The sequence below is a fragment of the Ornithorhynchus anatinus genome, chromosome 9 (assembly GCF_004115215.2).
Source record: "Ornithorhynchus anatinus isolate Pmale09 chromosome 9, mOrnAna1.pri.v4, whole genome shotgun sequence".
Classification (NCBI taxonomy): domain Eukaryota; kingdom Metazoa; phylum Chordata; class Mammalia; order Monotremata; family Ornithorhynchidae; genus Ornithorhynchus; species Ornithorhynchus anatinus.
In genome coordinates, this window is record NC_041736.1 from 58243703 (window position 1) to 58271326 (window position 27624).

A 27624-nucleotide genomic window follows, 5' to 3' on the forward strand; every position below is an offset into this window, starting at 1 on the left:
CAGAGAAGTGAAGTGATCTGCCCAAGGTCACACAGCAGACACGGGGCAGAGCCGGGATTAGAACCCGTGACCTTCTGACTCCCAGGCCCTCGTTCTATCCGCTGAAGGCACGCTGATTCTCTGTAGTGAAGAGAAGCTTCTCCAAAGAGAAGCAAAGTGACTTGCCCAAGGTCAGACAACCGACAAGTGGTGGAGGCGGGACTAGAACCTAGGGCCCCGGCCCTACGCCATGCCGCTTCGTCCTGTTCTTAGTTTTCTTCTGTCTGTAGACATGATCCCTGTCCTTGAGGAACTTTCCATCTCCCAGTGCCGTGAGGTTACAGTGGGAGTCTGTGATTTCCTGACTCTCAGGCCCCTCGACCGCGCTCCTGACCCCGTTCACCTCTTCCACCCGCGCGGTAGCTGATCCCCAAGGGATTATTTGATACGACCGTTAAGGCTCCCTCTCCTTCCCTTCCTCTCCCAGAGGCAACTGTTTATCGCTTCTCGACCTTTCCCTCGGAAACGATCGCTTGAACGCGAACTCTGAAATACGGCCGCGGCGGCCTGGAAATTCTGCCCGTCGTTAACGGTGAATGACAGAGACGGTTTAAACGGTTTAACGGGGGAGCGGTTGTTTTTTCTCCCCCTCCTCTAGGGCTAAACCCGCAGCACTGAAGGCATATTTTTTCTTTCCTTTCAGAACCAGAATGGGAAGATCCATCAGTGGAAAGACCTTTTCATACCAAAATATCAGATTACAGCGATTTAATGCTTAGGGCTGAGCTCGGAAAAGAGGCTGAAAGCATTGTAGAATTCTATTACAGGTGAAATATTAGTATGAGGGACAGTAAGATGTCTTTCCTCCATTTAGAACCTGATTAAAATATATTTCCCCCACCCCATCTCTTCCGCGATCACCGTTTTAGAGAGATATAACCTTAAACGGTTTGCGGGGAGAGAGTTGAAAAAGGACTGTAGTTTGATACGGGGCGTCTTCGCGAAAGATGGTGAAGGCAAAAAATATTTGCCCGAAATAAACCATCCGATCCCGTTCAAAACCTTGGGGGCGGGGCGGTGTGCTGTAAGATTTCAATTTCAAAGAGAATTGAGGCCGATGATGATGATGATGGTGTTAATGAAACGCTTCCTCCTTGCTAAATAATAATAACGTTGGTGTTTGTTAAGCGCTTACTATGTGCAGAGCGCTGTTCTAAGCGCTGGGGTAGATACAGGGTCATCGGGTTGTCCCACGTGAGGCTCACAGTCAATCCCCATTTTCCAGATGAGGTCACTGAGGCCCAGAGAAGTGAAGTGACTTGCCCAAAGTCACCCAGCTGACAAGTGGCAGAGCCGGGATTCGAACTCATGACCTCTGACTCCCGAGCCAGGGCTCTTTCCGCTAAACGCTGTGCTCGGCACAGTGGTAGATAAAAGAGAATCAGAGTGGGGCTCCTGTCTAGAAAGGAATGAGGGTGGGAGAGAGCAGAGTGGATTAATGGAAAGAGCCCAGGCTTGGGGGGGGGTCAAGAGGACCTGGGTTCTAATTCCTGCTCTGCCACCGGCCTGCTGGGTGACCTGGGGCGAGGCACTTAACGGCTCTGTGCCTCAGTTCCCTCATCTGTGAAGTGGGGATTCAGTGCTTGTTCTCCTTCCCCCTTAGAGGGTGAACCCCATGCGGGACAGAGACGGAATCTCACCTGAGCACTTTTCCTCGTGTTTAATACACCAGGGCTTAAAATGTATAGTAATAAGAACTTCTGTTGCAAGCCGACACGGGACGTGTGAAAGCATTTTGGGGTGCACTGCAAGAACAAGGGCACAGGAGCTGTGGCAGGAGCAGTGGGCCTTGTGTAAAGAGCACAGGCCTGGGAGTCAGAGGATCTGAGTTCCAGTTCCGACTTCATCACTTTTCTGCTGTGCGACGTTGGGCTAAACCCTTAGCTTCTCTCTCCCTCATTGAAGTCATCTGTCAAATGGGAATCAATAATCATAATAATAATGTTGGTATTTGCTAAGTGCTACTCTGTGCAGAGCACTGTTCTAAGCCCTGGGGTAGATACAGGGTCATCAGGTTGTCCCATGAGAGGCTCACAGTTAATCCCCATTTTCCAGATGAGATAACTGAGGCACAGAGAAGTGAAGTGACTTGCCCACAGTCACACAGCTGACAAGTGGCAGAGATTCGAACCCATGACCTCCGACTCCCAAGCCCGGGCTCTTTCCATTGAGCCCCGCGTGGGACAGGGACTGTGTCCGACCTGATTATCTTGTATCTACCCCAGCGCTTAGTACAGTGCCCGGCACATAGTAAGCACTTAACCACTACCTTTTTTTTAATTAAAAAGAAAGGAGTCGTGTCCTGGGGATTTGCCAACTCTATTTACACAACAGGGACAAATCCCAGCACCCGCCATCGACGGTAGAAATGACAGCGCGTGAGGTAATTCTGGGCCGAGAGATGGATCGAATCGTAAACTCTTTGAAGGCAAGGAATCGTGTCTTCCAACTCCACCGCGTTGTACTCTCCGGTTGGAATTGATTTAGGGGATGCTTTCATCTGCCATCGCTACATCTATTTTTAGCCGGCCCCAACCGCAATCGTTTCACTATTCTGGGTGAGACCAGAATCGAAGGAATCACTTCCAGCCATGACTGGCTCTAGTTTGGGCTGGCTGAGCGCCCGTCTTATTCTGGTGAATCTAGTGAGATAATCGTAATAATTGTGGTGTTTGTTAAGGGGCTTACTATGTGCCGAGCACTGTACTGAGCGCTAGGGTAGATGCAAGATAATCAGGTCGGACACAGTGTCTGTCTCCCACGGGGCTCACAGTCTTGGAGAAGCAGCGTGGCTCAGTGGAAAGAGCCCTGGCTTGGGTCAGAGGTCATGGGTTCGAATCCCGGCTCTGCCGCTGTCAGCCGTGTGACTGTGGGCGAGTCGCTTCACTTCTCTGTGCCTCAGTTACCTCATCTGTAAAATGGGGATTAACCGTGAGCCTCCCGTGGGACAACCTGATGACCCTGTGTCTCCCCCAGCGCTTAGAACAGTGCTCAGCACATAATAAGAGCTTAACAAATGCCAACATTATTATTGATCCCCATTTTACAGAACTGTGGCACAGAGAGGTTGAGTGACTTGCCCAAGGTCACACAGCGGACGAACGGTGGAACCGGAATTAGAACCCAAGTCCTTCTGATTCCCAGTCCCGTGTTCTTGATTCTATTTATTCTTGATTCTATTCTTGATTCTATTTATTTGCTATTGTTTTAATGAGATGTTCATCCCCTTGATTCTATTTATCGCTATTGTTTGTGTCTGTCCGTCTCCCCCGATCAGACCGTAAGCCCGTCAGAGGGCAGGGACCGTCTCTATCTGTTACCGATTTGTCCATTCCCAGCGCTTAGTCCAGTGCTCTGCACATAGTAAGCGCTCAATAAATACTATTGAATGAATGAATGAAATCCACCAGGCCATGCCGAGTTGCCCAGGAGAGCTCTCGGAAGGCAGAAACAGGTAAGGAGGCATCGGGCCACCAAGAGCTGCAGGGTACGAGGAAGGAAAGGTTGTTGGGTGTCAATGGTGTTTTTATGTATATTTCACGTATTTAGACTGTGAGCCCCGCGTGAGACAGGGACCGCGTCCAACCTAATTCATCTGTACCAACCTCAGTGCTTAGAACGGTGTCTGACACGTGGTAAGTGCTGACCAGATACCACTAAAAAAAAAATCGACCAGACTTTTAAAGGACAAACCGTGAGGACTGAAAAAAAATAAAGTAGGATTTTTCCCATTGTGGACGTTTGTCTCTCATAGTAATAATATGGAGTAAACTCTTACTCTGTGTTAAGCACTGTTCTAAGCGCTGGGGTAGATAGAAATTAGTCAGGTTGGACAGAGTGCCTGTCCCACGTAGGGCTCACAGTCTAAGTAGGAGGGAGAACGGGGATTCTCCATTTTACAGATGAAGAAATAAACAGAGACGTTAAGTGACTCGTCCGAGGTCGCACAGCAAGCAGTTGCTAGAACAGGGATTGGAACCCAGGTCCCTGACTCCCGGGTCTGTAACAAGGCCTGCTTCTGGCATTCCAGGTAATCATTGAATTCTCCGGATAACATTACTCTCTCCTCCTGGTAATCCTTTAGTTCTGTCTCACAGATTTTGAAAAGTCCAAAGACAAATCTATCCACAAATGGTATTTACTGAACATTTCCTGTGTGCAGAGCACTGTGCTATGCGCTTGGAAGAGCACAGTGCAACAGCATGACAGACATGTTCCCTTTCCACTAGGAGATTACAGTCTAATCTAGGGTCTAAATCAAAACAACTAAAATCAAAATGACTAAAAATTGTGATCGGGGAAAACCACTTCAACTGGAAAAATCCTTTAACGTCGGTGTCAGAGGCTACTGTAGAATATCGTATTCGACCGATTTTTAGGGCATTTTTCAGAACTGTGGACATTGATACAATCTAATTTTTTAGATTATTTGATTTTAGTTCCTGTCTTTTCCAGGATTTGCCAGGCAACCTTTCGAAAAGACCTAGGATTTGATTCTTAGCAGGATACCTTCGGCAAAAATTGGATTATTTTATTTCCCAGAGTGGGGAAATCAATGAACGGAAAGTACAAATAAGAAAAGCTAGAAACTAGACGTCTCATGACCGAGGGTTTCAAAACAGAATATTGTGCTTTTTTTCGACCCTAAACCAGAAATCCAAAAATGTAAAAGCGAATTGATCTAGACCTGTATGAGTCATTTGGTATTTCTGTCAGTCAGTCAGTCAGTCGAATTTAGTGAGTGCTTACTTTGTGCAGAACGTTGTACTAAGCGCTTGGGAGAGTACAATATAACAATATAACCGAAACGTTTCCAGCCCACCGTGAGTTTACAGTCTAGAGGACTCGTCTGCCGTGTGACCTTGGGGCGAGTCACTTTGCTTCTCTGTGCCTCAGTTTCCTCACCTGTAAAATGGAGATGCCATGCTTGTTCTCCCTCCGATTTAGACTGAGTGCTCCATGGGGGACTTGATTATTCCGTAGCTTCTCCAGCGCTGAGTAGAGTGCTTGGCAAATAGTAAGCACTGAACAAATCCCTCAATTATTAATGGATACAGAGGTGAGGATTATATCAGGGTGCTTAGTACAGGTCTTGGCACATTGTGAGCGCTTAACAAAGTGCACAGTTGTTAATGGACACACAGGTGTAGATGATAACAGGACTCAGCCGTTTTGAAAGACTCCTGCCAGATCTTCAGGATGTTGGAACTTGAGATCAAGTCAGCAAGAGAAAAACTTGTGTTATATCCCTTCTTTTCCATATCAAATATCCTTTTCCCCCTTGCTCTTCCCCTCTGCTTTTCCTGATTTTTATTACCTTTGGCATCTACTAAATGCTTATTAGGTGGCAAGCAGTGTGCTAAATGCCAGGGGACAATTCTTGTCCCACGCAGGGTCTATAATCTATTTTATCTCCATTTTAAAGATGAGGAAACTGAGGCCCAGTTTCCAGCTAGGACTCTACGAGGGTCATTCAATCTACGTATTCAATCCATCACTAAATCCCGTCGGTCCCACCTTCGGGACATCACTAAAACCCGCCCTTTCCTCTCCACCCAAACTGCTCCACGTTAATCCCATCACTCATCCTCTCCCGCCTGGATTACTGCATGGGCCTACTCTCCGACCTCCCAGCCTCCTGCCTCTCCCCAATCCAGTCCACATTTCACTCTGCTGCCCGGACCATTTTTCTACAAAAACGTTCAGGACATGTCACCCCGCTCCTCAAAAAACTCCAGTGGTTGCCCATCAAACAAACAGACATCAAACAAAAACTCCTCACGATCAACTTGAAAGCAGTCCACCACCTCCCCCCCGAATCTTTCCTCACCTTGCTTCTCTCCTTCTCCGACCCAGCCCGCACACTTCGCTCCTCTAGTGCTAACCTTCTCACCGTGCCTCCGACTCACCTGTCTCGCCGCCGACCCCTCGCCCGCATCCTGCCTCTGGCCTGAAATGCCCTCCCTCCTCAAATCTGACAATGGCTCTTCCCTGCTCCAAAGTCTTAATGAGCGCCCATCTCCTCCAAGAGGCCTTCCCAGCCCAACCCCCACTTTTCCTCACCTCCCATTCCTTTCTGCGTCACCCTGACTTGCTGCCTTTTCTCTTTCCCCCTCCCAGCCCCACACCACTTATGTGCATATCTGTCATTTTATTTATTTGTATCGATAGCTTTCTCCCCCGCTGTAGACTGTGAGATCATTATGGGCAGGGAATGTGACTATTGTTAGATGGTACTCTTCCAAGAGCTCAGTATAGTGCTCTGCACACAGTAAACGCTCAATAAATACCACTGAATGAATGAATGACTTAAATTCACTATCACGTGTTCTTAACATTAAGGCACGCCAATTCCTCTCTTCCTCTCCTTCTTCCCTCCTTCTCCTTCCTTTTTTCCTCTCCCTCTCTTTCCATCCCTCCCTTTTCTTTCCTCCCACCCTTTCTCTGTCTCTTTCTTCAAGTATAGACCAATGTTTAATTTCAAAGCTATTAAATGATGGCATTATTGACCTGAGGCATTAGCTCCTTGTGAACAGAGATCGTGTTACTGCCTCTATTGTACTGAACTCTCCCAAGCACTTAGTACTGTCCTCTCCACATAGTGAATGCCCCCAAATAAATACCACTGATGATCGATTGAGGAGACACGTCCCTTCGTATTAAAAGACCAAAGTGGATTTTCAGACCAAGGGAGGACGGATAACTTAACACGGAGATCAATTAGTGGTAATGAAAACAGCTGTCAAACTAGTCACCAACCTTGGCTGACTACAATTAAGCGTTCAGTCCAAACTAATTGAATTAGAAGTTCCCAGGTGTTTCTTATGAAGACAGCATATTTTGCGCGCGGATGCAGAAAACCACGTCCATTTCGAAGGTTTATTTTCACTCTTCATCTCATTTTATCGTCTCCATCGTTTCTTCCTATTTTATCGCAGTGTGGTATGTCCGGAATACCCTTAAGTAGTTGTACTTTTTTACGGTATTTGTCGAGCGCTTACTGTATGCTAAACATGGTTCTAAGCGCTGGGGTGGATACAAGAAAATTAGGTCGGACACAGTCCCTGCCCTGCAGGGATTACTGCATCAGCAATATTACTATTCTCTTTAATATACAGTTTACTTGAAATAATGATAATAGGCATAATGATAAACGTGAATAATTGACGATACAAGGGCAGATGGGAATAGCTTAGAACTGAAGAGTTATTTCTTAGTCCTCAACCCTCCTGAACGTGCTAGCGGTTTTTCCTCGGCAAATCTGTTTCATCTAAGAGTTATGTCTAAGTCTAAGTAGGAGGGAGAACCGGAGAAAGATGCATAGAGATATGAAGATCACACAGCGAGCGATTAGAACCCAGGTCCTTCTGATTCCCGGGCCCTTTCCATTAGGCCACACTGCTTCTCAGTGAGTACCCACTGTAGTAAGCGCTTGGAAGATAAAATGGAAAAGACACATTCCCTGTCCACAAGGACTTAACACTCTAAGCAGGGGAGGAAGCTTGAAAATCTCGGAGAAGCAGCATGGCTCGGTGGATAAAGCCCCGGCCCGGGAGTCAGAAGGACCTGGGTTCTAATTCCTACTCTGCCTCTTGTCTGCTGCGTGAACTTCTCTGTGCCTCACCTGGAAAATGGGGATTAAGGGTGTGAACGCCACGTGGACGGGGATTGGGTCCAACCTGATTAACTTGTATCTTCCCTAGTGTTTAGAACAGTGCTTTCATTCAATTGTATTTATTCAACCGTACTTATCGAGCACTTACTGGGTGCAGAGCACTGTACTGAGCGCTCGGAAAGTACAGTTCAGCAACAAATGTACAATTCAGCGACAAATAATTTCTTGACGTTTAGTAAATATTTAGCAAGTACCATAATAATAATCAGTATATTATTATATATTATATAATCAGCTATTATTCTCCTTAGAATAGAGTTTACTTGAAAAAGTGATAAAAGGCATAATGATAGGCATGAATAATTGACGACGCAAGGGCAGAGGACGGGAATAGCTAAAAACCCAAGAGCTCGTTCCTAGTTTTCGACACTGCTGAGTGTGCTAGAGGTTTTTCCTCGGCAAATTTGTTTCATCCAAGGGTCATGTGGCTCTACCCTGTTTCCTATAAATGTCAATAATTGTCGAGCTACGGTGGCGGTGTCTAAGAGCAGACTGTGAGCTCGCTGTGGGCGGGGAACACGTCTACCAACTCTGTTGTATTCTCCCAAATGCTCTTGCACACAGTAAGCGCCCAGTAAATACCACTGATGGATGTAAAGAGGAACATTTGACTTGGGAAACGTTCAGTTCTGGGGGCTGGGTAAAGGGCTAGGCTCAATAGACGCCTTAAAAACAAAATCACTATCTCCTACTATCTCTTGTGGTGCGGAAACTAGAATAGTTTCTGTCCAGGGGTGTCATATTTTCACTTGGAGTGTGGGGATGAAAAGGAGGCAGGGACATTAAGGTGGATGAGGAGTGGGAGGGGCCAGGCTTCAATCTACCTGTCCATCGGTCAATCAATGGTATTTATCTTGTTGTGTTATATTGTGATACTGTTAATGATAATAATGATGGTATTTGTTAAGCGCTTACTTTGTGCCAAGCACTTTTCTAAGTGCTGGGGTAGAAACAAGGTAATTAGGTTGCCCCACGCGGGGCTCACGGTCTTAATCCTCATTTTCCAGATGAGGGAACTGAGGCCCAGAGAAGTTAAGTGATTTTCCCAGAGTCACACAGCTGATAAGTGGAGGAACTGGGATTAGAACCCATGACCTCTGACTCCCAAGTTGGTGCTCTTTCCACTAAGCCACGCTGCTTCTCTGTATTCTCTGCTTTCCTATAAACAAGCGGCTTGTTCTCTCCCAAGTCCTTAGTACAATTGCTCCGCAGACAGTAAGCACTCAGTAAATACAACTGACTGAATGACTGATTTACCGAGTGCTTACTCGGTGTGTAGCCCTGTACTAAGCGCTTGGGAGAGTCCAGTGCCTTCGACTCGCTCCCCACCCGCTAGGATCTCGCAGTCCAGAGGGGGAGAGAGACGTCCGACGGGATAATAGGTGAGAAAGCCACCATTGTGGGTCTTTTCAGCCTTGACTGGAAACTCCTAAGACTTGTGAGAGGCCCTAAAATGCTCAAACCTAGGAATCCCGCCCTCAGTTTTGGGGAGATGACTCCCATATTTCCTGCGGAACTAGTAGGGTCTGAGCGGATTCTCTTCCAGGGGGTCCTGATGGAAGATGTGATTTTGTTAAGGGCAGGCCTGTTTCCCAGTCTGCTTCTACCCTGGGAAGAGAGGCCCAAATTGCTCTCCCAATCTGTACAGTCCGAGTCACCACGATGCCCATAGCCCACGCTGTCCCCCTGGGCTCGAACTCGGGGCCGTGGCTTAAGGTATCTCCAGTAGCCGAAACCGCCGGTGTGACGGCCCCGCAAGATCAAGAGAAAAGGAACCGAGAATCGCAGGAGCAATGGCTAGAATCCCTTCCGACCCTTTTCTGACTGAGATTTTGAAAATGCGCTGGCTAATTAATTGATTTCTTTTTTTTTTTCCTTAAAAAGTGTTGCCATGGTATCGTGGGGCATATTTATTCTTCCACACAAGGATTCCGGGGTCTTTTTAATCTTTACTTTAATTACTTCATTCATTCTTTTTTTAATTTGCAGAGGTCTTTATAATTTTTTTTTTTGATTATGCAGTTTTCTGCCAGAGTTCCCAGAGACTGAGGTATTAATTGAAAGAAGAACTGTCTCCCTCTTGTTTGAGGAGAAATCAAATCACCTCTGAAATCCCAGTCCTGGGCAAAAAAAAAAAAAAATGATTAGAAGTCTCGTGGAGGTCACTGCGACTGACCCTTTGCATACACTCTTCCATAAAGTGGTATGACTTATAGGAGTGTAAGTCTAGGTAAGGAACAAATATAATAATAATAATAATGATGGTATTTATTAAGTGCTTACTATGTGCCAAGCACCGTTCTAAGCACGGGGGTAGATACAAGGTAAGCAGGTTGTCCCACATGGGTCTCACAGTCTTAGAGAAGCAGCGTGGCTCAGTGGAAAGAGCACGGGCTTTGGAGTCAGAGATCATGGGTTCGAGTCCCCGCTTTGCCACTTGTCAGCTGTGTGACTTTGGGCCAGTCACTTCACTTCTCTGTGCCTCAGTTCCCTCATTTGTAAAATGGGGATTAAGACTGTGAGCCCCACGTGGGACAACCTGATTCCCTTGTGTCTACCCCAGCGCTTAGACCGGTGCTCTGCACATAGTAAGTGCTTAACAAATACCAACATTATTATTATTATTATTATTATTATTATTAATCCTTGGGAGAAGCAGGGTGGCTCAGTGGAAAGAGCCCGGGCTTGGGAGTCAGAGGTCATGGGTTCGAATGCCGGCTCTGCCACTTGTCAGCTGTGTGACTGTGGGCAAGTCACTTCACTTCTCTGGGCCTCAGTTACCTCATCTGTAAAATAGGGATGAAGACTGTGAGCCTCACGTGGGTCAACCTGATTACCTTGTATCTCCCCCAGTGCTCTGCACATAGTAAGCGCTTAACAAATACCAACATTATTATTATTAATCCCCGTTTTACAGATGAGGTAACTGAGGCCCAGAGAAGTGAAGTGACCCGCCCAAAGTCACGCAGCAGACAAGTGGCGGAGCCGGGGTTAGAGCTCACAACCCTTGACTCCTAAACCTGTGATATTTCCACTAAGCCACGCTGCTGAGTGGAGGGAGAACAGTACAACAATAAACAGACGCATTCCCTGCCCACAACGAGCTTACGGCATAGAGGGAACGAGAGATCTCGTTCACTGGGTGTTTAAAAAACGTGACCCCGATTTCCTCGTGGCCCACGACACCAACGAGAGACCGTGCTGAAAAATGTTACAAAACAGCCGGTATTACTTTCTTCTGTTTCTCCCGGTGCAAAGGCACTATTGCAAAGTCAATAAGCGGATAATGAAGTCATCCGATCGATTTTTAGGACTATGATGAAAATAATGAGAGTATTATGCATTTATGATACACTCTTTCAAGGGCTAGAATAGAGACAAGATGACTGGATCTGACTCAGTTCCTGTCCCTCGAGTAAGTTTCTAGTCTAAAGTCGGGGGAAGAGGTATTTCGTCCCCATTTCGCAGATGAGGAACTGAGTCTCAGCGAGGTTGCGACTTGCCCCAGGTTACCCAGCGTGTGATGGAGGAGCAGGGTCCGAACCCAGGTAACCCGATTGCCAGGCCTCTGTTCTTTGCACTGGGCCGCACTGCCTCCAGCCGCTTCCATTTCTATCTCCGTAGGCAATTTGTAGATCAATTTTTCTGTTTGTCTCCTCCTTTAAAGTGTGTGTTCCTTGAGTCAGTCTCTCAGCCAGTCTGTCATTTGTATTTACGAAGCTCCTACGGTGTGCGGAGCACTGTACTAAGCACTTGGGTGAATATAATAGGACATTATAACAAACACATTCCCTGTCCACAACGAGCTTACGGTCTAGAGAAACAGTACGGCGTAGTGGACACAGCACGTCCCGGGGAGTCAGAAGGTCATCGGTTCTAATCCTGCCTCCACCACTTGTCTGCTGGGCGACCTTGGGCAAGTCACTTTACTTCTCTGGGCCTCAGTGACCTCATCTGTAAAATGGGGATTGAGACTGTGAGCCCCAGGGACTGTGTCCAACCCGATTGGCTTCTATCCTCCCTAGAGCTTAGAACAGCGCCTGGCACACACTAAGCGATTAAGAAAATACCACAGTTATGAATATTATTTTTATGCTCACAGTGGAAGGATGTGCTGATGTCTATGGGGGCACGCAGGGTCATGTAAGGACATCTCTCCGCCGGCCTCTTGCCCCCGTCCTGCCTCTGGCCCGGAACGTCCTCCCACCTCATAGCTGATGGACCACCACTCTCCCCCACTTCAAAGCTTTAATTGAAGGGACGTCTCCTCCAAGAGGCCTTCCCTGACTAAGCCCCCCTTTCCTCTTCTGCCTTTTCCCCCTGTACTCTCCCAAACGTTCTGTGAAGCGTTCTGCCCAGACCAAGCACTAAATAAATACTACTGATCGATAATAATGATAGATTTAAACATTTCCCTTTGCAAGGGAAAGGCCAAAGCACGGATAATCCTACTGTACGCAGGCTGGAAAGATTTTCACTGTCATATGCAAATGTGGACAACAATGCTTGAAATTGGATTTCTATTTTACTTAATTAGATTAGCTCAAGACCTACATTACAGTCAACAGCGGCGTGGCCTAATGGATAGAGAGCGGGTCTGGGAGTCAGAAGGAGCTGGGTTCTAATCCCGTCTCCGCCACTAGTCTGCTAAGTGACCGTGGGCGGATCACTTCACTTCTCTGTGCCTCAGTTACCTCATATGTAAAATGAGGATAAGACTTTGAGCCCACTTAGGTCATGGACTGTGTCCAACCTGACTAGCTTGTATCTACTCCAGGGTTTAGTATAATGCCCGGTATATAGTAGGCACTTAACAAATACCATTAATAATAATAATAATAATAATGTTAGTATTTGTTAAGCGCTTACTATGTGCAGAGCACTGTTCTAAGCGCTGGGGTAGATACAGGGTCATCAGGTTGTCCCATGGGAGGCTCACAGTTAATCCCCATTTTACAGATGAGATCATTGAGGCACAGAGAAGGTAAGTGACTTGCCCACAGTCACACAGCTGACAAGTGGCAGAGCTGAGAGTCGAACCCATGACCTCTGACTCCAAAGCCCAGCCTCTTTCCGCTGAGCCACGCTGCTTCCCATATTAAAACAAATTAATAAAACAAAAAAAAATAGCTGGAAGCCACACCACGGGCAATAAAATGGACTGGTTTCAGAATTAGGATTGGTAGGACTGGTAGGTTTTTGAATTCACCGGGAAGATTGAGGAGCCAGCCTTTGAGGAGAAATCTTCTTTGGTTCTTAAAATAACTTTTTATCCAAAGATCCCACATGTTTTTTCCTTAAGCAGTTAGAAAAGGGAACGTAAAAAAGAAATGAGTCTATGTTGAATTTTTTTTCAAATGGCAGGTTCACATTTCTCCTGGTCCAGTGTTCGAATCCAGTGTTTCCCTTGTCGACGCAGAAGTTGACGGAATCCATCTTCTCTGGCACCGATCTGGAAGTTGGAATCTACTATAGAATTCTAATTAGAAAGGGTAATTTTCTCTCCGCGCACTAAACTTCTTTAGTTTGTGGCCTGCGAAGTGAACAGCTTTGCATAATTACAAAAGACAAGGAAGATTGGTTTCAGAAGAGTCATTGGCGGGACAGACGATTATGTATTAAATCCCGGGCAAGGGGACTGTGACAATACGGAGAAAGAATGCTCAGGAGAGCGACGCTAAAGACTCATTTTTTAAAATGGTATTTGTTGAGCCTTTAATCAGAAATTGGAGAACTAAAAGGGGCATTTATCTGGGCGGGCAGTATTTCCACAATGTTCAGATTGTCTCTATTGGGAACGTTTTGGGTTTCGTCAGGGACATGATTTAAAGTTTTTTTTTATGACGGTATTTATATATGCTTATATATGCCAAGCACTGTTCTAAGCAATGGGGTCGAGACACGGTAAACAGGTTGCAAACAGTCCACATCCCACTTAGGCCTCATGTTACAGATGAAGGAACCGAGGTACAGAGAAGTTAAGTGTCCTTGCCCAAGGTGACCCAGCAGATGAGTGGCAGAGCTGGAATTAGAACCCAGGTCCTCTGACTCCCAGGCCTGTGCTCTACCCGCTAGGTCATGCAGCTTCTCTATTTCTCTCTGAATTGTTTTGTAGAAAGCAAAAATAGTTTCCTAGGGGAGAAACGGTTGGTATTGTGGGTCACCGTGTCAGCTCCCGGATGATTGCCAGTTAAAGGTTTGTTACAGTCAATCAATCCACCAGTTAACCAGAGGATTTATTGAGCTCCTTCAGTGTGCAGAGCATTCTACTAAGAACTTGGGATAATAGAATAAAATTAGCAGACCTGATCCCTACCTTCAGAGGACTTCCATTCTAGTGGGGAAATAGACATTTATTTATTTAAAGGTAGGAGGAAGAAGGGAAGTAGATGTGTATAGGAATTAGTGCTCGAGTAATAGAGTCCCTTAATCAATCATATTTATTGAACATTTACTGTGTGCAGAGCTCTATACGAAGCACTTGGGAGAGTCCATGTATATTATGGTATTTCTTAAGTGCTTACTATGTGTCAGTCACTGTACTAAGCACTGAAGTAATTGCAGGCCAATCAGGTTGGACACAGTCCCTGCCCCACATGGGGATCCCAGTCTTAATCTCCATTTTACAGATGAGGGAAAGGAGGCCCAGAGAAGTGAAGTGACTCACCCAAGGTCACACAGCAGACAAGGGACAGCGTCGGGTTTAGAATCCAGGTCCTTCCGACTTCCAGGCCCATACTCTATCCACTAGACGACAGTGGTCCCATACTGTTTTGGGGCTAAAGGAGACATAAGGTAAACTTTAATTATTTTCGGTCCAAAAACCGACGAATATATCCTGGAAAATGACTTTCTGATCTTGGGCTTTAGAGGAGAAGGGCACAAGAAAGGAGGAATCGACAAAGAAGGAGAAATTGTTTAGCATCATTGGTCTGGGGCTTAGAGGAATGGGGCGCAAAAAGAGAAAAGTAGCGCAGCAGCACTTGTCCCCCAGGTTCTGCATGGTACAGGAAGCTGATTTGTTCTGCAGCGTAGCCAGGGCTGGAAAATGTTGGAGGGTCTTGATAGGAACCTAAGAGATCGTATAAAAATTGATAGAAGGAGATTTGAGGCCCTGCCTCGTGAATAGATAATGTTGGCAAAGGACCGATAGGAAAGCAATTAGTCTTCTCGGGGGAAGGGCTCGGAATATTAATGACTTTCCTGCTAAATGAGTCAAAAGAGTTTAGGGTGAGCTTGTTGCATGGTTTATGCGGACATCTAATGATGCTAAGTGGATGTTTTGCAGAAATTTCAGCTCTTTGGGAGACAGGAAACTGAGACATATTTCTCGTTCTTAAGAAAATAACCGAGTACCCGCACCCAACACTCATTCTCTTCTGCCTCTTTCCCCCAGAAAGGTTCAAATTTCACTCTGCTTGAAAATAGGGTTCACTGGCTCAAAGAGGAAATCAAGGAAACCAAGACCAGAGAGACAGGAACTGAGGGTTATTCATCATATTTATTCATGGTTATAGTGCACATTATTGTCCCTCTAGATTATAAACTCGTCGTGGGCAGGGAATGCTGTATTGTTATATTGTAATCTCTCTAGAGCCGAGTATAGTGCTCTGCACGTAGTAAGCACTCAATAAATACGATTGACTGACATTAAGCGCTTAGAAAGTACCGAGAGCTTTCCAAGTGGAGATCTGTCCCAGTTCCAGAAGAGGCTCGTAATCTAAGGAGGAGAGAGAACAGGGATTTTCTTTTCAATTCCTTTTCATTTACTCGGGGTTTATTAGGAGGCCAGCCTAGTCCCAGGACTATTCCCACAGAGGAGTAATAATAATGATAATAATGATGATATCTATTAAGTGCTTACTATGTGCCAAGCCCTGGAAAAGTCGGTACCACTCAGAGGCATCTCAGAGAAGAGGGCCTTGGAGATAGAGCCCATCCCTGAGAGTCAGAAGAATCTGGGTTCTAATTCCAGCTCTGCCACTTGTCCACTGTGTAATAATGTTGGTATTTGTTAAGCGCTTACTATGTGCCGAGCACTGTTCTAAGCGCTGGGGTAGACATAGGGGAATCGGGTCGTCCCACGTGGGGCTCACGGTCTTAATCCCCATTTTACAGATGAGGGAACTGAGGCACAGAGAAGTTAAGTGACTTGTCCACAGTCACACAGCCGACAAGTGGCAGAGCTGGGATTCGAACTCATGAGCCCTGACTCCAAAGCCCATGGTCTTTCCACTGAGCCACTGTGTGACCTTGGGTGAGTCGCTTCACATCTCTGGGCCTCAGTTCCTTCATCTGTAAAATGGGGATTAAGACTGTGAGCCCCGTGTGGGCTAACCTGATTAGCTTGTATCTACCCCAGCATTTAGTACGGTGCCTGGTACATAGTAAGCTCTTAAGAAATCCCATAAAAAAGGGTTTCTGTTTGATGCGGCCAGGAATGGGTTGCCCCTGGAGGTTTTTGAGGCTGGCGGGATGTGCTGAGGGTAAGGTTTTAGAAAAATGATCAGGGCAGTGGAGTCAACCAGAGGCAGGAGAGGGGAGTATGATTAAGCATTATTAAGATCACATCTCCTCCAAGAGACCTTCCCCGATTAAACTCTTTTTTCCCCATCTCGCTCTCCCTTCTGAGTCATCTATGCTTTCGGATCTATGCCCTCTGGGCATTTGATATTTACCCCAACCTCATAGCACTTATGTATCTTTAAATTATATATAACAAATTACTTATATTAGTATCCACTTCCCCTTTGGCTGGTAAGCTCGGTATGGACAGGGGATGAGACCACTAATTCTATTGTATTTTACTCTCCCAAGTGCTTAGTACAGTGCTCTGCACATAGGAAGCGCTCACTAAGTGCCACTGAGTGACTTATTGATTAGGAGAGTCCGGACGTAGGGAGGCCACTGAGCTCCTTGAGGAATATTTGCTGTTGGCAGGGAGGAGGGGCTGTAGATTAACTGTAATGATTGTGGTACTTGTTAAACGCTTTCTACGGGCCAGGCTTTGTACTAAGCACTGGGGCAGATGCAAGCAAATTAGAAGAGGGGAAAGAGTGAGGTTCAGTGAGAAAAGCATCCCGAAGGTGGCTGACATTTGAAAGAGGGGAGGGAGGTGCTGGATATGAGAGACAGCTTGGGGAAAAGTTCAGAGGCAGAAGAGGAGGTAGATAAAACGTCCGAGCCTGGTGGGGTCGGCACGCGATTCAGTCGAACAAGCTAAGCGGATCGAAAGAGGCCCGGTTTCTCTTTCTGGTCCCTCTAGACTTTAAGTTTGGTATGGGCAGGGCAGGTGACCGCTAATTCTGTTGTATTGTCCTCTCCCAAGCCACTGATCTGCACATAGTTAGTGCTCAGTAGATAGAATGGATTGATTGATTGCCCAAGACGGTAGTGGGCAAATTCCATCTAATGCAGACAGAAATAAAAGAGTAAGTCTGGGGGTAAGGAACCAAAAGAGAAAGACATAGTAAATCAAAGCATCCCATGGCGGTATTGATCAGGAGAGGGATTTCGAGGGATGCCGTAAAAATCCTCGAAGCTGTCGGTCCTGAATTTGCCTGCATTAAAAGAAAATGTCAGTTGATCGAGTCTCCGAGAACTTCCCACCGAAGGAAGTTTTGCGGATGAGGAATCACATTGCTACCCTACAAGACTGGCTTTTGAGCCTGCTGAAGGGAGAAGCTTTGATATAACACCACAATAGCGATCGTTCAAACGCGAAAGAATTTCGAAAGCCGGGGCAACCATTCGGGAAATTAGGAAGCTGTGAGTACTCGAGGAATTTGAGCAGAAGAACTTTCCAGGACATTAAAGCTCAGAAATAAGTTAACGTAATGTAAACCCCGCAAAATCTTCAGGGTGAGTTGGATCAGTGGGTTTGAGCTTAGAGAACAGATTGTCTTGTCTGTACTTGAGGGCCAAGAAATTGGTAACTATGGTAAGTAGTAAGTTTGGTATTTAATAATTATTAATAATGCACACTTATGGTATTCGTAAGGACTTTCTATGGGCCAAGCACCATTCTAAGCACTGGGGTAGATAGAAGTCAGTGAGGTCAGAAACAGTCACTGTCCGATACAAGGCTCCCATTCAATGCAGGAGCGGGCCTGGGATTCAGAAGGTCATGGGTTCTAATCCCGGCTCAACCGCTCATCTGCTGTGTGACTTGGGGCGAGTCACTTCACTTCTCTGGGCCTCAGTTATCTCCTCTGTAAAATGGGGATTGAGACTCTGAGCCCCAAGTGGGACAGGGACTGTGTCCAACTCGATCTGCTTGTATCTACCCCAGTACAGTGCTTGACAAATAGTTAAGCACTTAACAGATACCATTATTATTATTATTAGAACAACTATTGAATCCCCTTTTTCCAGCTGAGGAAATGGAGGCACAGAGAAGTTAAGTGACTTGCCCGAGATCACGAGGCCGGCAAGTGGCGGATCCGGAATTAGAACCCAGATCCTCTCACTCTCGGGCCCGTGTTCCTTCCACTCCTCCTTCTCTAAATGATTAAGCACTTACTATGTACCAAGCCCTGTACTAAATGGTGGGGTGGATACAAGATAATCAGGTCAGACACAGTTCCTGTCCCACATGGGGCTGACAGCCTAAAAAGAAAGGAAAATAGGTAGTTAATTCCCATCAGGAAACTGAGGCCCAGAGAAGTTAAGTGTCTTGTCCAAGGTAACGTGGCAGGCAAGTGGCAGAGCTGGGAGACGGACCCAGGTCTCTGAATCCCGGTCCCAGACTCTTTGCACACTTTCCACTGAGCCCAAACTGTTAAAACTGCTCTCCACCCGGGAATAATAATAATAATGTTGGTATTTGTTAAGCGCTTACTATGTGCAGAGCACTGTTCTAAGCGCTGGGGTAGACACAGGAGAATTAGGTTGTCCCACGTGGGGCTCACAGTCAATCCCCATTTTACAGATGAGGTAACTGAGGCACAGAGAAGTTAAGTGACTTGCCCACAGTCACACAGCTGACAAGTGGCAGAGCCGGGATTCGAACTCATGACCTCTGACTCCCAAGCCCGGGCTCTTTCCACTGAGCCACGCTGCTTCTCAGCATACAAATGATTGATTGATTAATAAAATCGCCTTTCGCTTACTAATATTTTCCAGGAAAAGGGTCACCGAAGTCTCTCTTGGTTGCCTCTTTCAGGATCTTATCACAGGGGTGAACAAAATAATTCTCCTTTATGTCCAACTGAAATCTCTCCTGCTTTAATTTAAGCCTTTCCCCCCTAGTTTGGCCTTTAGACTTGAAGAACTACTGATTCTTCTTCCTTATCAAAATCCTTCGGACGCGTAAAGAGAGGTACTAAGTTATCCTTTATTAACCTATCTTGCCTTCTCCTCCTTTCCTCCTCAGTCCTTTTCCTCATCTCCCCTTTTATTCATCCGTGGATTTCACTGAGTCTGCTGATTGAAAAACACTTTACCAGCCACTTGGGAGCAGCTGGTCTCTACCCACTGGGAGTTTACAATCTAATGGGCAAGTTTATAATTTTAATTTCCTCTCCAACACCCACGCCCCGCCTGCTTTCTTCTTCCCTCAACTGCCCGCCTCTCCCCTCTTCAACTTTAATGTGCTCTCTGTATTTTTAGGAACAAATTAAAGTGGGGAGAGTATAGAAAATAAGTGACTCACACCCTCTGTGCACATTCACAGTTACTTGGATTGTACTTTGTGCGGCAAAAAAACAGGTCTCTTAGGAAAACCACAGGGAAAATTGCATCTGGTATCTCCAATCAGTCAGGCGAGGAAAGAAGCGAGCAATTGGAGAGGCAGTGTGTTCTCATGGGAAGAGCATGAACCTGGCGGCCAGGACAGTTGCGTTCTAGTCCCAGTTCTGCCACGGGCCCGCTGTGTGTCCTTGGATGAGTCACTTCACCTCCCTGGGCCTCGGTGTACTCGTCTGTAAAATGGGACGTGGAAGCAGCATGGCTTAGTGGCAAGAACACGGGCTTGGGAGTCAGAGGATGTGGGTTCTAATGCCAGCTCGGCCACTTGTCTGCGGTGTGACCTTGGGCAAGTCACTTCGCTTCTCTGGGCCTCAGTTACCTCACCTGTAAAATGGAGATTAAGACTGTGAGCCCCATGTGGGACAGGGGCTGTGTCCAACCTGATTACCTTGTATCTGCCTCAGCACTTAGAACATGGCGTGGTACTTAGTAAGAGCATAAAAAATACCATAATTATTATTATTATTAGCTTGTGAGCTTCATGACATAGGAACTGTGTCAGATTTGATTATCTGTATCTCGCCCAGTGCTTAACACAGTGCTTGGCACCTATAAAGCACTTGCTAAACAACAGATTCCCTCCACTAGACAGTTAACTCCTCGTGGGACGGGAATGGATCTACTAACTCCGTTCTAGCGTATTCTTAGTACAGTGCTCTGCACATAGAAAGCGCTCAGTAACTACCACTGATTGACCGATTGATAAATCACATCATTGATTGGGCACGTATTGTGTGCAGAGCACTGTGCGACATGCTGGGGAGAGCACGATAGCACTGAAGATACAATTAATGGCCCTATCAGCTAAGGGTAAATCCTTAGGCTTGGAGGGAGTTCACCTATTCCACCTGAATTCGTGAGGGTGAAAATTCAATTTCTCTATTTTTCCCCATAGATTTAGCTCCTGGACTGTGGTAGAGTCAATATCATTTGGATCCTTGCAGGGAAAAGGATGAGTTTGGTGGGAGCTTCGATAGTCTGAAATGCCATCTTGAGTCCACCGCTCCATAAGCAATGAATCAATGACTTTTAAAGCTCCATAAACCTAGCCCATTTTGCAGGAAATTCCATCCCCAGCCTAATTAACAATAAAATATTTTCAGTAAACTCCACGAGAATAGTTATAGAGATGTCTGCGTGAAGTCACAAAGCTGCTATCATTCCACAACCCATAGAGCTGGCGTGTGCAATTTGGAAATATGCACCGAGAAGTAGCTCTTCCTAGGATCTTTTTAATCGTCGTGGGCCACCTGGCTAGTTTGATTAATTAGTCGATTATAAGCAGTCATATTTATTGAGCGCTTACTGTGTGCCGAGTACTGTACTAACCGCTTGGGAGAGTACAATAGAGCGGAGTTCATTCATTCATTCAATTCATTCGATTGAATTTATTGAGTGCTTACCGTGTGCAGAGCACTGTACTAAGCACTTAGAAGGTACAATTCCACAACAAATAGAGATAACCCTTACCCAACAACGGGCTCATAGTCTAGAAGGGGGAGACAGACAACAAAACAACCAAAAAACTCCCAAGTAGACGGGCATAAATAACATCGATAAATATAAATAGAATTATAGATACATATACATCATTAATAAAATAAATAGAATAATAACTATGTACCTACATACACAACTGCTATGGGCGGGGAGGGGGGCAGAGCAGAGGGAGGGAGTCGGGGCGATGGAAAGGGGAGAAGAGTTGGTAGACACGTTCCCTGCCCACGAAGAGCTTACTGTCTAGAGGGGGAGACGGGCTTTAATAGAAGTGAATAAATTAGAAGTACGGACATAAGTGGTGTGAGGTTGAGAGAGGGGTGAATAAAGGGCGCAAATCCACGTAAAGGGGTGACGTGGAAGGGAGTGGGAGGAGAAGAAGAGAGGGCTTAGTTGGTGAAGGCCTCTTGGAGATGGGGTTTTAATAAGGCTTTGAAGATGGCAGAGCGGTGGTCTGTCGTAAGAAGAGGGAGCGCGTTCTGGGTCAGAAGCAGGACGTGGGTGTGGGGTCGGAGGTGAGAGAAATGAAATCGAGGCACAGTGAATCGACTGGCGTTAGAGGAGCTAAGTGCGTGAGCTGGGCTGTAGGAGGAAATCTGCTGTTACTAACGTAACATCTAAACAGAGCGCTCTATAGGACAGCCTTTGGGCGCTCACTGGCATCCCCCAAACCAGACCCTTGATACGTCTAAAGCTGGAAAAAGGGAGCCAAGCCAACTGCCAGGGCAATTATCAAATCGAATCAGTGAGTCAATGAAACCGGGAATTCCCCCTTCAGGTCAGAGTTAAGAGGACTAACGTTTTGTTTAAGCTCCTGCCATCCTGCTGCCTTCCCTATCCCAGAATCGATCCGGTTCTCTTCCTAAAAATTTCTCAATACGTTAGTGGTACAAGCCCTCCGGCGACGTCATGATCGGATAGGACCAGTGGTCCATCATGTCTCCACGGCAACACGCGGCTGGGAAGAACCTCCGGATGATTTCCTTCCAGGCATCTAAACGTGGGGTTAGGGATGGATCCAACTTCTCCAACTTTTGGTTCTCCCCACCTCCAACCCACTAGTTCCCCTCTCCCCTTCTCCCCTCCGATTTCACAGATATTGGTCTTTTCCAGCGGGTTTGGGGATAGAATTTGAGCCCTTCGGGAGCGATGCCTGTTGGTTTTGAAAGGCAACGCTCACTCCCGTCAGTCACTCAGTCGTATTTATTGAGCACTTACTATGTGCAGAGCACTGTATTAAGCGTTCGGGAGAGTACAAGAGAATGATAGAACGGACACATTCCCCCTCCACAACGAGTTTACAGTCTAGGCTCCGGAAACCCGGCCAGGCCCACCAGAAGGATTCCCGCGAGGAATCTGAGAATGTGGCTTCCTACTAAGGCATTAGCTAAGGAATTAACCCCCATCTGCGTGCATGGCCTCGAACAAATTGCCGTTTTATTTTTTAGGATTCCTTCCAGACGCCACTTGAAGCTAGCGCGTCTTCGGACCGAGTTTCAAATAGAAGACAGGAGCCTGATTTAACTTAGTGACCACAATATCCCTTAATCTGGATCTTGTGATTAAACATTTAGGAGGCTCTTGATGCTTTCGTATCCAGCTGCCCTCATCTTAGGCAATGCAGCGCTGTGGCCTAGCGGGTAGAGCACGGGCCTGAGAGTCAGAAGGACCTGGGTTCTAATCCTGACTGTGTCATTGGACGTGCAGTGTCACCATATGGAACAATGGGTGGAAATCCAACCAAGCCCACCCGAACCTATTCATTTATACATATGAATATTTATTTGCATATATAAAAATATATATACACAGCTATAGGTAATATAAAATATTCATATATATATAAATATATATATACAGATATAGGTAATATAAATAAATCATTCATACTAATGTCTGTCTCCCCCCTAGACTGTAAGCTCATTGTGGGCAGGGAATGTGTCTGTTATATTGTTGTGCTTTAGTCTCCCAAATGCTTAGTACAGTGTCCTGCACACAGTAAGCACTCAGTAAATACGATCGATCGATTGACTATCATTACTATTCATCCTTTAGGCTTTACGTTCCTCCCTCTGGACTGTAAATTCCTTGTAAGCAGGGAAATGCCTACCGATTCCGTTATATTTTACTCGCCCGAGCATTTAGTGCGATGCCTTGCGCCAATTAACTTCTTAATAGATACGATTGATTGATCGATCGAGTGGCTCCAGAGTTGCCAGCCAAAATCCTGGGGGTGATCAGTCAATCAACGGTATTTATTGAGCACTCGCTGTAGGCAGAGCACTGTGCTAAGCGCTTGGGAGAGTACGACAAAACAGGAGTTAGTAGCCACGTTCCCATCCGCGACAAACGGTGATAGTTTCCGCCTCTGTTTCTGGGGCAGAGAAATGAGTCCAGAAAATCCAGGTGGTGCACGTGATCCGCTCCCACCCTAAATCTATTTGATATCGATAGGCTGCTGAATAATGCACAGCGAACATTCCTCTACGTTTACCCATAAAGTTTTAAAAGGAGTGTTTCTCAGTCATTATTTAAGCCGTGTATTGAGACTAAATCCTTGCTGTGACCGTTCTTGACAGTTTTTTTGATATATAATTTTAGGATCCAACACTCACACTTCCATAAAAGTAAATCTGGCCAAATGAATCAAAAAAGGAGTCTGAGGGTGAGTGAAATACGAGGGTGTGGAACCAAATGGATGGCCATTTGTCAACGATTAAATCTGTGGTTGAGGATGAAAGCTGAAAGCCATTTGAAAACGGTAAAACACAAAGGTGTCCATTGGGGTTAGCCCGCCTGGAAAATTGCACACCTTATGTCCTTATGAATATTTGGTATTGAGTGGATGCCACGGAGAAGCAGCGTGGCTCAGTGGAAAGAGCACGGGCTTTGGAGTCAGGGCTCATGAGTTCGAATCCCAGCTCTGCCACTTGTCGGCTGCGTGACTGTGGGCAAGTCACTTCGCTTCTCTGGGCCTCAGTTCCCTCATCTGTAAAATGGGGATGAAGACTGTGAGCCCCACGTGGGACAACCCGATTCCCCTATGTCTACCCCAGCGCTTAGAACAGTGCTCGGCACATAGTAAGCGCTTAACAGATACCAACATTATTATTATTATTATTATTATTCCTCAGAGTTTACTGTAGAGAGAAAGAGAAACCCCTAAACCTAATAACCGTAATAATTATGGTATTTGTTAAGCACTTACTATTTGCCAGGCACTGTACTAAGCGCTGAGATAGGTACAAGCAAAATGAACCAGAATCTTAGGCCCCACGAGAGAGTTATTACTATTCTTATTCTTATAAATGTTGTATTTGTTAAGCTTTTACTATGTGACAAGCATTGGGGCTTAGTGGAAAGAGCACGGGCTTGAAAGTCAGAGGTCGTGGATTCTAATTCCGGCTCTGCCACTTATCAGCTGTGTGACTTTGGGCAGGTCACTTAATTTCTCTGCACCTCAGTTACCTCATCTGTAAAATGGGGCTTAAGACTGTGAGCCCCACGTGGGACAACGTGATTGTATATCTGTCTACCCCAGTGCTTAGAACAGTGCTGGGCACATCGTAATCGCTTAATACCATAATTATAATTTTAGTGCCCCTACAAGTTAATCAGTTATGATTTAAATTTAAATTATAGTTAATATCTGCCCCACCCCCACCCTCACAACATTTAAGCAGCATGGCTCAGTGGAAAGAGCTCGGACTTGGGAGTCAGAGGTCATGGGTTTGAATCCCAGCTCTACCACTTGTCAGCCGTGTGACCGTGGGCAAGTCACTTCACTTCTCCGTGCCTCAGTTCCCTCATCTGTAAAATGGGGGTTAACTGTGAGCCTCACGTGGGACGACCTGATGACCCCGTATCTACCCCAGAGCTTAGGACAGTGCTTTGCACATAGTAAGCACTTAACAAATACCAACATTGTTATTATTATTATTGTTATGTATGTGCGACTGTGGGCAAGTCGCTTAACTTCTCTGTGCCTCAGTTCCCTCATCTGGAAAATGGGGATGAAGACTGTGCAGTCCCACCTGATTACCCTGTATCTCCCCAAGTGCTTAGAACAGTGCTCTGCACATAGTAAGCGCTTAACAAATACCAACGTTGTCATTACTATTATTTATGTACAAATATTTATTATAAATTATTTATTTATATTAATAGCCCTCTGGACTGCCAGCCCGTTACGGGCAGCGAACGTGTCTGCTAATTCCATTGTACTGTACTCTCCCAAGCGCTTAGGAAAAACTCCGCCTGTCCTGATTCCTTTTATTCTACCTCAGCGTCTAGTACAGAGCTTGGCACGTAGCACTTAACCAATACCATAATCATTCTTATTATTACTAAGCATTTGAGAGAGTATAGTAAAATGATTATGCATAATCCCGGCCCTCGGGGACCTTACAATATAGTGGGGGAAAGACAGCAGTAAGAGAACGATGAAACAGCGAATCCGTGGTATTTACTGAGCGCTTATTGCATACAGAGCAACTGGGAGAGTACAATAAAACAGACTTGGTAGACATACGAGCTATGTCTCGTCTTATGCCGTCGAGTCGTCCTGGACCCACCGATGCGTCCGTGGAGTGATGCCATGGACACATCCCTCCCAGAACGCCCCACCTCCGTCTTCGATCCTTCTGGTGGCGTATCCGTAGAGTTTTCTTGGTAAAAGTATGGAAGCGGTTGACCGAGGCCTCCTTCTGCGTCGTAAACTTTAGTCTCCACCCTCGACTCTCTCCCGCGCCGCTGCTGCCCAGCAGAGGTGAGTTTTGACTCGTAGCAGACGGCCTTCTACTCGCTAGCCACTGGCCAAGCTAGAGAAGGAACGGAAAGGCCTCTGCTAGACTCTCCCTCCCGTAGTCGAGGCTGTTAGAGAACTGGAAACTCTCCGGGTGCCACCCTGAGAGAGGAATCAGCTATGTACAAAACTAATTATGGAGGTCGTGAATATTTCTGCTATGCAAGACTGGGGATATGGGTGTTTGACTTGGATCTAGCGGGATATTCATTCATTCATTCATTCGTTCGTCCGATGGTATTTACTGAGCGCTTACTATGTGCAGAGTGGGGAGATTGGAAATGAACCTCATATGGGCTTTGGAAAGGAGACGGGCTTTCAAAAGAGCTTTGAAGATGAGAACTGTGTGATCTGTCGGAATCGGGGAGGGAGGAAAAGCATCAGTGAAGAAACTCCTTGTGGGCAGGAAACACGTCTGCCAACTCTAAACGCATCATCCTCTCCCCAGCGTTCAGTACAGCTCCCTGCCCATAGTAAGCACTCCATAGATACGATCGATCGATTCATTCTAGCTTTCTCCCTCCTCTCCTTCGTCTCTCCTCAAGAGATTGAGGGCAGGGAATGTGTCCACCAACTCTGTTAGAGTATCCTCTCCCAAGCGTTTAGTACAGCTCCCTGCCCGTAGAAAGCACTCAAGAAATATGCTCGATGGATGAATTCTAGCCTTCTCCCTCCTCTCACCTCTTCTCCTCTCCTCAGGTGACTGAGGGCACGAAATGTCTCTACCAACTCTATTATACTGTCCTCTCCCAAACGCTTAGTACAGATCTCTGCACATAGTAAGCGCTCAATAAATAGAACTGATGGGTGAGGCTGGGGAGTTAGAAGTGAGGTAGAATTTAGAAGATGAGTTTGAGAAGAATGTGAAGGAAGATTGTCCCTTTACTGAGCAGGTATTTCAGAAAAAAATAGAACTCTTGAAAGTAGATAAGCGGTTTTCACTGAGGGTCATAAAATGCTTAAAATTCACTATGGCTTTCAAGCAAGTTTCACATGCCCAAATGAATTCTTTCTGGAAAATGCAGCAGTGTTTCCATGAAGTCTCATTAAAGATGAATATTTTTCTGCTTAAATTTCAGATGTCACCAGAAGACAGGCTGCCTAAATCTGAAAATGCTTTAAGAAAGATTCCCCCAAACTCATTACAATAAAAACAGAAATTGCTAAATTTTCACATAAACAAAAGCAGAACATCTTCTTTTTAGATCGTTCACCCAACGAATTTTCTTAAAATTGCAAATGATGGCCAAGCTTCGGCCTTGTGAAACGGTTAATTGAAAATGTGGATGGAGAAAACAAGCGCTGGAGTCTTTTTTCAGTGGGGAAAGCGGGAGCGTGAGAATGAACGCTAATTTTAACTTCGCACGGAGACCGGCTGGTGTCAGAAGGGTTAGTTTCCACAGTAACTTCCCAGAACTCCAGTCGGGCTACGACGACGGCTAATCGCCACTTGCTCCAACTTGCTCAAGGTAAGTTGAAATGGAACCTTCATTGAGGTACCTTCATTTTGTGGACTGAAGTGAAGTGAAGGCCTCTTCAATTAAGCGGTGAAAAGAGATGGACAGACAGACAGGCAGACGGGGAGAGACCTGCAGGGAAACAAAGACAGAAGGAAAAGGGAAGGGAGGGAGGGAGACACGAGGAGAGAGGGAGAGAGATAATAATGTTGGTATTTGTTAAGCGCTTACTATGTGCAGAGCACTGTTCTAAGCGCTGGGGTAGATACGGGTTAATCAGGTCGTCCCTCGGGAGGCTCACAGTTAATCCCCATTTTACAGATGAGGTAACTGAGGCACAGAGAAGTGAAGTGACTTGCCCACAGTCACACAGCTGACAAATGGCAGAGCCGGATGGAGAGAGA

At 46.1% G+C, this 27624-nt stretch overlaps 1 long non-coding RNA gene across 2 annotated transcripts in view; it reads left to right on the forward strand.

Moving 5' to 3' along the window:
- Positions 1-27364, forward strand: part of LOC114814157 — a 28428-nt gene extending 1064 nt beyond the window's left edge. Inside the window, exons 1-4 of one of the 2 annotated variants that reach the window (XR_003761899.1) lie at positions 195-571; positions 683-806; positions 13079-13206; positions 26843-27364. This is a non-coding gene — a long non-coding RNA (uncharacterized LOC114814157). Of the gene's footprint in view, positions 1-194; positions 572-682; positions 807-13078; positions 13207-26842 lie in introns of those variants that run through there. The other variant, XR_003761898.1, reaches the window with a different exon arrangement.
- Positions 27365-27624: the final 260 nt, after the last annotated feature.